A 7,828-nucleotide genomic window follows, 5' to 3' on the forward strand; every position below is an offset into this window, starting at 1 on the left:
ATTAAATCTGGAAATTAAGCAGGCACACAATGATGTAAGGAATAATGAACATTATCAAAATATGGATTCAACTCTTCACAGCAAAACATTCAATTTAAAGATAAATCTCACAGAGACTTATACTGAAAAAAAATGTGCTTTGCAACAGAAAAAAATAAAAAAAAGAAGGCTAGTCCAAATATGGGCTAGTCTGATGTTGATGATATTGTGGAGCATTTTATATTAGGATTCAATGTGGCTAGTCACGCCAACCTTAATACATGCAAAGCTGTTATAAATCAGGAAGCCATCTAAACTCTAGGAAAGAAAAAAGTACACCTCAGCTATAGATAAAATGTTCTTAGGATTCTGTTTGCATGTTTACCTCTCTAAATTTGAAAATGCTGGATAGTCTTTATTGGACCCATATATGAGCTGAACCACTCATCTGTGCATATAGCTCACAGCCTATATTTCTATATTCCAGAAATGGTTCCTGGTAGACATTTCTTCGAGGGTCTATGACGTTTGACCCTCAAAGAACATTTGGTTGTGTCTACCTTTTATTTTTTCTCCATGGGGGATATTCTGGTGAAAACTGGAAAACCTACTAGACAAATTGTAAAAGAGCTATAACACCTGGGCTGTGTCTCTTTGATCAGTCTGCTTCTAGGGCACTTATTTCAAGACTTTGAAATAGAGGGATCTGGTGTACAGAAATGCTTGTGACTTTTGCACATTGATTTTGTATCCTGAGACTTCGCTGAAGTTCCTTAACAGCTTAAGAGATTTTGGGCTGAGACGATGGGGTTTTCTAAATATACAATCATGTTGTCTGCAAACAGAGACAATTGGACTCCCTCTCTTCCTATTTGAATACACTTCATTTCTTTCTCTTGCCTGATTTCCCTGGCCAGAACTTCCAATACTGTGTTGAATAGGAGTGGTGAGAGAGGGCATCCTTGTCTTGGGCTGGTTTTCAAAGGGAATGCTTCCAGCTTTTGCCCATTAAGTATAATATTGGCTATAGGTTTGTCATAAATAGCTCTTATTATTTTGAGATATGTTCCATCAATACCTAGTTTATTGAGAATTTTTAACATGAAGGGATGTTGAATTTTATCAAAGGTCTTTTTTGCATCTATTGAGATAATCGTGATTTTTTCATTGCTTTTGTTTATGTGATGGATTATGTTTAGTGATTTGTATATGTTGAATATGCATCCTAAGGATGAAGCCAACTTGATCATGTTGGATAAGCTTTTTTGATGTGCTGCTGGATTCAGTTGGCCAGTATTTTATTGAGGATTTTTCCATCTATGTTCTTCAGGTATATTGGCCTGAATTTTTTTTTATGTCTGCCAGATTTTGCTATCAGGATGATCCTGGCCTCATAAAATGAGTTAGGGAGGAGTGCCTCTTTTTCTATTGTTTGGAAGAGTTTCAGAAGGAATGGTGCCAGCTCCTCTTTGTACCTCTACTAGAATTTGGCTGTAAGTCCATCTGGTCCTGGGCTTTTTTTTGATTGGTAAGCTGTTACTTACTGCCTGAATTTCAGAACTTGTTATTGATCTCTTCAGGGATTTGACTTCTTCCTGGTTTAGTCTTGGGAGGGATTATGTGTCCAGGAACTTATCAATTTCTTCTAGATTTCCTAGTTTATTTGCATAGAGGTGTTTGGAGTATTCTCTGATGTTAGTTTGTATTTCTGTGGGATCAGTGGTGAAATCATGTCCTTTGTAGTGACATGGATGAAGCTGGAAGCCATGATTCCCAGCAAACAAACACAGAAACAGAAAATCAAACACTGCATGTTCTCACTCGTAAGAGTTGAACAATGAGAACACATGGACACAGAGAGGTGAACATCACGCACAAGGTCCTGTGGGAGGGTGGGAGGCAAGGGGAGGGAGAGCATTAGGACAAATACCTAATGCATGTGGGGCTGAAAACCTAGATGACGGGTTGATAGGTGTCGCAAACCACCATGGGACATGTATACCTATGTAACAAACCTGTACGTTCTGCACACGTATCCCAGAACTTAAAGTAAATTTAAAATAAATAAATGAATTAATAAAGGGTTCCGACCTCTAATCTTTTCCTCCTTGGCTTGCTGAGATTGCAGGAATGCTATGGCTTGTCATTCAGAGGCTTTTTGCTTGATTGTTTAGACCCTGAACTTGTGCAACTTAAGAGTTGTATATGTGTGTGAAGTGGGATAGTCTGGTTGTTAGGCTGAGTTTTCCATCTCTTTCTTCTCATCAAGATCTTGCCCTTCACGCTACACTTTTGTATTTCAGCCTCAAAAGAATACTTGTATGTCCACCGGTTTCACTGTACCTAGCAGAGTCCCTCTGTCTAGGAAAAGTTCAGATTCCAAGCCTTAATGACTTAAGTCCTGATCCACAAATACACTTGTGGAAAAAAAAAAAAAAATGTTTCTTCAGAATGTCATTTCTGCTGTCTTCCATAATCCCCTCACCTGAAAGATGGCCCCTCCTGTCTTGGAGACATCAATATTTCTCTGATGTTTTTACATAGATGTTCTTAATGCAGCTTTTCTAGTTTTTTTCTTCTGGGCACACAATCTACTTCATTCTGTTTTACAGTCAATATCCCAACATATTTTTTTCTACAATAAAAAATATAGATTAATATACAGAAAATTTGATAACAGATGCAAACATCTCAGTGGTTTTATAATGTTTTCTACCAGAAAGTGGCACATAACCAATGTCTGTTGTTGCCTTGGCCTGCAGGGTGAGAGTGATAATCTGTTCCTGTTTGCCTGGGACATGCGAGGTTCTCAGGATGCTGGACATTCAGTGGTACAGCAATAAATGTTCCTGGAATATTAAGATGAGTTGATCCACCTAAAATGAAAATCTACTAATGCATTCATTTTTAACGTGGGAAACACACGGGGACTCCAAATATAATAGCTCTTATTGTTTCTACTTTACACCAATGTCATGTGCTGGAGCAACAAAATTATATTCCGAAATTCTTATAACTGTTAGTAAAAACTTACATTCAAACTCATAAAAGATTCAATCTCACTACTTGCTTCTTTTCTTGGAGAACATTACAAATACTATTTTGAAATAAATCTTTATGTGCTTTCTAAATTTTGTTTTGCTGATTCCATTAATTTCATAATCATATACGATCTTCTGCAGCATATGGAAAGACCCTGAATTTTCATCCTAGATCCTTTGATAATTAGTTACATGACTTGATCAATTCTTAAAAACTCTGTTTTTTATCAGTAATGCATGAGTTATATTTGTTTATTATATATTAAATGAATTAATATCTGTAAAATACTTAAAACAATGGCAGTTGTATTAATGCTATATAAATATTAAATAAATGAAAATAAATGCATCTATTATTTTAAATTTTGACAACGTATTTTCCTTCATAAGCTGCAGGCATAGTTATTTCTCCTATTTGAATTGAAATTGTTTTTTATATGAAATTTCATGTGGCCATCCTCTGTAACAAGTTTTGGTTGTTACAATGTGTCATGTGTTTTTATTAAACTAGTATTGCCCAGGTTATTCAAAGAATTACACAGGGATCACTCAAAATTCCACTTGAATGTGTATGTATTTATAGGCTCCTTGAGGGCACCATCATTCATGCTCATGAGTTTTACTAGTACATTTATGCTGACATCCTCTAAATCTACTTTTCAGTATCTGCTGACCCAGTGCTGACTGTCCCTTTGCACCATTGTCTTTATGACATTTGAGTGTGGAATAGATGTCACCTGCAGTAACTCTCCTAATATGAGCATCCAGATTTGCTGCTTGCAGGCATTTTCTAGTACACCAGTCTGATCTTTACCATGATGCTGGTTTGTTACAGCAATATGAATTTCTGGCTTGCTCTCTTTCTACTTATCTATAGAAATATTGCTAAAGTAAGTATATTTCTCATTTATTGATGTAACATTTACAGTCAAGTTTTAAGATGAATAGTTCAGTGTTCATTGCAGATTAAAATTTACATGCTTGCAGAATAATCTTATAATTAAAAAATTCTTAAAAATTGTATTTTCAATATTATGAAAGCAAATTTTTAAAAAAGCAATCACACTTCAATTATACTAAGGAAGATACTCAACATGTAATCACCAACTATTACTGTTTGATTATTTACTAAGTAATTATTTAAAAAATAAAATACATAAATAGTAAATAAAATTACTGACGGAAAGTTGTTCATATATTTTCAATGTAATATAATTGTTAAACTCACAGAAATTAGTTTTCTTTAAAATTTTTCAAATGTGCTATTCTACCAAGAAAATTCATTCAACTCATATATTTTCTGACTTAATATAGTAGAAGCTGACATAGGCCATTTATACATGCCATTTTATTCTGAGATTCAATGCATGTTTATAAGTTATTATTCTATCAATATGCTTCATTAATTTCAACAACCAATAAATGGAAACTTAAAAATTATTTTGAATATAACTATTATCAAGGGTCTGAAATATATGAAAGAAAAAACATTGCTATCAATTATTAATCCGTTCATAAAACATATGAACAACAAAAAAAATAAACTTTGTTGTCTTGGTCTTTTAAAATCACGGTACTGAAAAGGTATCTTCAAAAAAATCGTCTTTTGCTATGATTTTCATGTGCTGGTATTAAATTGACGAAAATAAATATCTTAGGGAAATTAATATTTTATTTGAAAAACAAATATTACCAGCCTCTCATAAATATTTGCAATTATTAAAATCTAGACTTAGATGTCAAACTGAAAATTTGAACACAAAAGCTGGAAGTCTGTATTTATAAGTTACCAATATTTTTACAAATTTAATAATATATTTAATTGAAAGAATACTTACCTACTTAGAAATTGGTGACTGCATGGATGAATAAATGTAAATAAAATATTCAAAATACATTGTTTATAAATAGAATAAAATAATTTCAATGTCTTTAAGTCAGAAAAAACTATTAATATATATGTTACACCTTCCACTTTGTTTCACTCCTTCATTAGTGTTGCCTTCCTATGTTTCTGCATAAACTGATTCCTTCAGTTAATAAGCTGTACTAAGATTCTTTAAATTTAACAGGAGAAATAAGTTATGTGCATAGGTCATATTTTTATCAGCAGATGGCTCTCCTGGTGTTTTCCCCTACTAAGGATTATTACAGGTTGAAATGCCAAATCAAAACGATACCAAATGTAAATACGTATTCTCTACTTCGTGCCAAGATTAATATACATTTTCACTTCCATCTAAGATACTTTTACGAGCTTCTTGAAATGCATCAAAAAGCTAACACAATTACAAGCACTTTTCAAGTATTAATAAAAACATACTTTACAATTTTCTGGTTTTTTCACCAATTGAAGAAAACAGACTACAGTTTCCATGCCTGCATCTACAGAGAACTTCAGAAAACATTTTTAAAGGACTAAGTCACAAAAACTAAAACCTGAACAGAAATGCACTATTGATTTATTAAAATTTATTATTTTAAAAGACATTCTATTTAAAATACAACCATGCAAACATAAATTTTCAATAATATTCTATGAGTTATTAATGTAGTTCAATTTTAGTAGCCTTTGATCTATGCCTTTCCAGGAACTACTGGAGTAATGGTAGGTTGTTTGGTTCCCATATAGTGTTAGCACCATGAGTCAAGAAGGAAAAAAAAGGAAAGTCCTACCCCTCTGAAGATAAAAAGCTAATCAGCTATAAAAGAGGCCATTAATAAAATATTTTATTTGTTCTTGGTTGAGATGTGGTGCTTTTTAAGAACTAAGTGTATTTTCAAGTTGTCCATTCCTCAAAGATATGACAATTGCTTCAGACTTAGCCATGCATAATCTCATAAATTCCATTTCATTGTGACATGTAGTAAACCCATTAGTTTATTTTTACCATATATTTTTACAGTTTTAAAAATAAATGTACTTACACTCTCTTTTTTAGTCACATAATAATCATTAATATTAGAAATAAAGAAATAGATTTTATATAGTATAGCACATTTCAGGGCATTTTTAATTCTTACACAGTAAAAAAAGTTACATACTTTGAACAGACTGTCTTAAAATATTTTCTTAAAATCATTAGATAAGTTTAGATCTTTGTTTAAATCATGTATTTTTCATTATCTTTCAAAATGAAAGTATGATTACTATTCCAAATAAATTCAAATATGCATTTATAAGAGTAAGGAATTATAGATTTTTCACCGTAAATTTTATTTTATTTTCTGTTGTTAGTAATTAAACTTTTTTTAAAAAAAAATAGCATTGTGAAGATACTTTACTAGATATGTTACTATATATTTTTTTTTTGGCTTCCGAGTGTTGTATTTCACTAAATGATAATTTTCTTAAATGGTAGTTTTTTTTCGACAGTCACAATTCTTGTCTGCTAAAAATAATAGTGGATTGAATAAAAATAGTGGACATGAAATGTAATTTATTTAAAAAACATTGGTTTAATTAACAAAATTTAAAATATAAGTTACATTCTAAAAGATAAAAGTCAATTAAGAATATTCATAATTGCACTTATAAATATGCATAGAGAACTAAGAGGCAGCTAATTTATAATGCTAAGACCTGAGTTATCAAAAACAGCACACACAGTGTCACTTACATTTATTTCATAAATCCAGAAGAGATGTTCAATTTCTTTTAAAAATTAACTTAATTATTTCATGCATATTTTATCTAAGCAAATGCAGAGCTCTGTTTTCTTGTTTTTAAATTTATGCTTAGACTGCACAGTATTATACACACTTATTCTGAAATTATAGTTACTACTTGTTTCCAATTTTTTTTCAACAATTCTCTGCACTAGAAATTAAGGAAGAAATGCTATATTTATCTGTATCTCTGTATCTAGCTATATCTATAGCTATATATCATCTATAACTCCTTATTCTATGTATTTTTGCTTATTTATCATTTTATTGGTTTCTAATTTCTATTTTATTTTGGTTTGTTTTTTGAGATTGATGCACAATCATTAATTTTCAACATTATATTTACTACGTGAATCAAATACTGTGTATTTCCATTTTAGTACTTCTTCAGCTGTAATTTCCAGGATTTGATATGTTTCATAATTCTTTTCCTAAAATATGTATGATGTATTTGGTGATGTTTTTAGAGTTTTAAAATATTTTTATTACTGATTTTCTATTTAATTACACTGTTCTAGGAAAATATTCTAAAATGAAAAATCATAGATTAGGAATGCTGCAGCTAGAGCACAGGGGCAATAAAAGCTCTACTTCTCTACTTCTGAAGGAAGGAAAGAAGCACTTGTGAGGGCCACACTCCTGAGACATAGGCCCACTGAAGGACTAAGAAGTAATCAGATGAATATAGAACACTCCTCTCCTCCCACACCTAACCAATAAACCAAGTCTCCAGTATAATAATGGATTATAACTCAGACTTTTTGTTTCTTTGTTTGTTTTAGATGGAGTTTTGCTCTTGTCGCCCAGGCTGGAGTCCAGTGGTGCCATCTTGGCTCACTGCAACCGCTGCCTCCCAGGTTCAAGCGATTCTTCGTCTCAGCCTTCCGAGTAGCTGGGATTATAGGTGCGCGTCACCACACCCAGCACATTTTTGTATATTTTTAGTAGTTGCGGGGTTTCACCATTGTTGGCCAGGCTGGTCTAGAACTCCTTTAGAGTTCTTCTCCTTAAGGGAGAAGATTTATTATCCTCGAGGATAATAAATCAAAGAGGAAGATTTACTATCCTTGAAGGGGTCTGTTTTGGAAGCTCCCATGCCCTCAGCCCCTAAATATAAATATAAAACCTAAATATAAAAG

At 32.2% G+C, this 7,828-nt stretch overlaps 1 non-coding gene across 1 annotated transcript; it reads right to left on the reverse strand.

Annotated features, from left to right (window-relative positions):
- Positions 1–558: 558 nt before the first annotated feature.
- On the reverse strand, positions 559–620 carry LOC116481315 (U7 small nuclear RNA). The gene has a single exon (XR_004251483.1). It is a non-coding gene; the product is annotated as a U7 small nuclear RNA (small nuclear RNA).
- Between the last annotated feature and the right edge of the window lie 7,208 nt (positions 621–7,828).

Source organism: Hylobates moloch, unplaced genomic scaffold (genome assembly GCF_009828535.3).
Source record: "Hylobates moloch isolate HMO894 unplaced genomic scaffold, HMol_V3 SCAFFOLD_13, whole genome shotgun sequence".
Classification (NCBI taxonomy): domain Eukaryota; kingdom Metazoa; phylum Chordata; class Mammalia; order Primates; family Hylobatidae; genus Hylobates; species Hylobates moloch.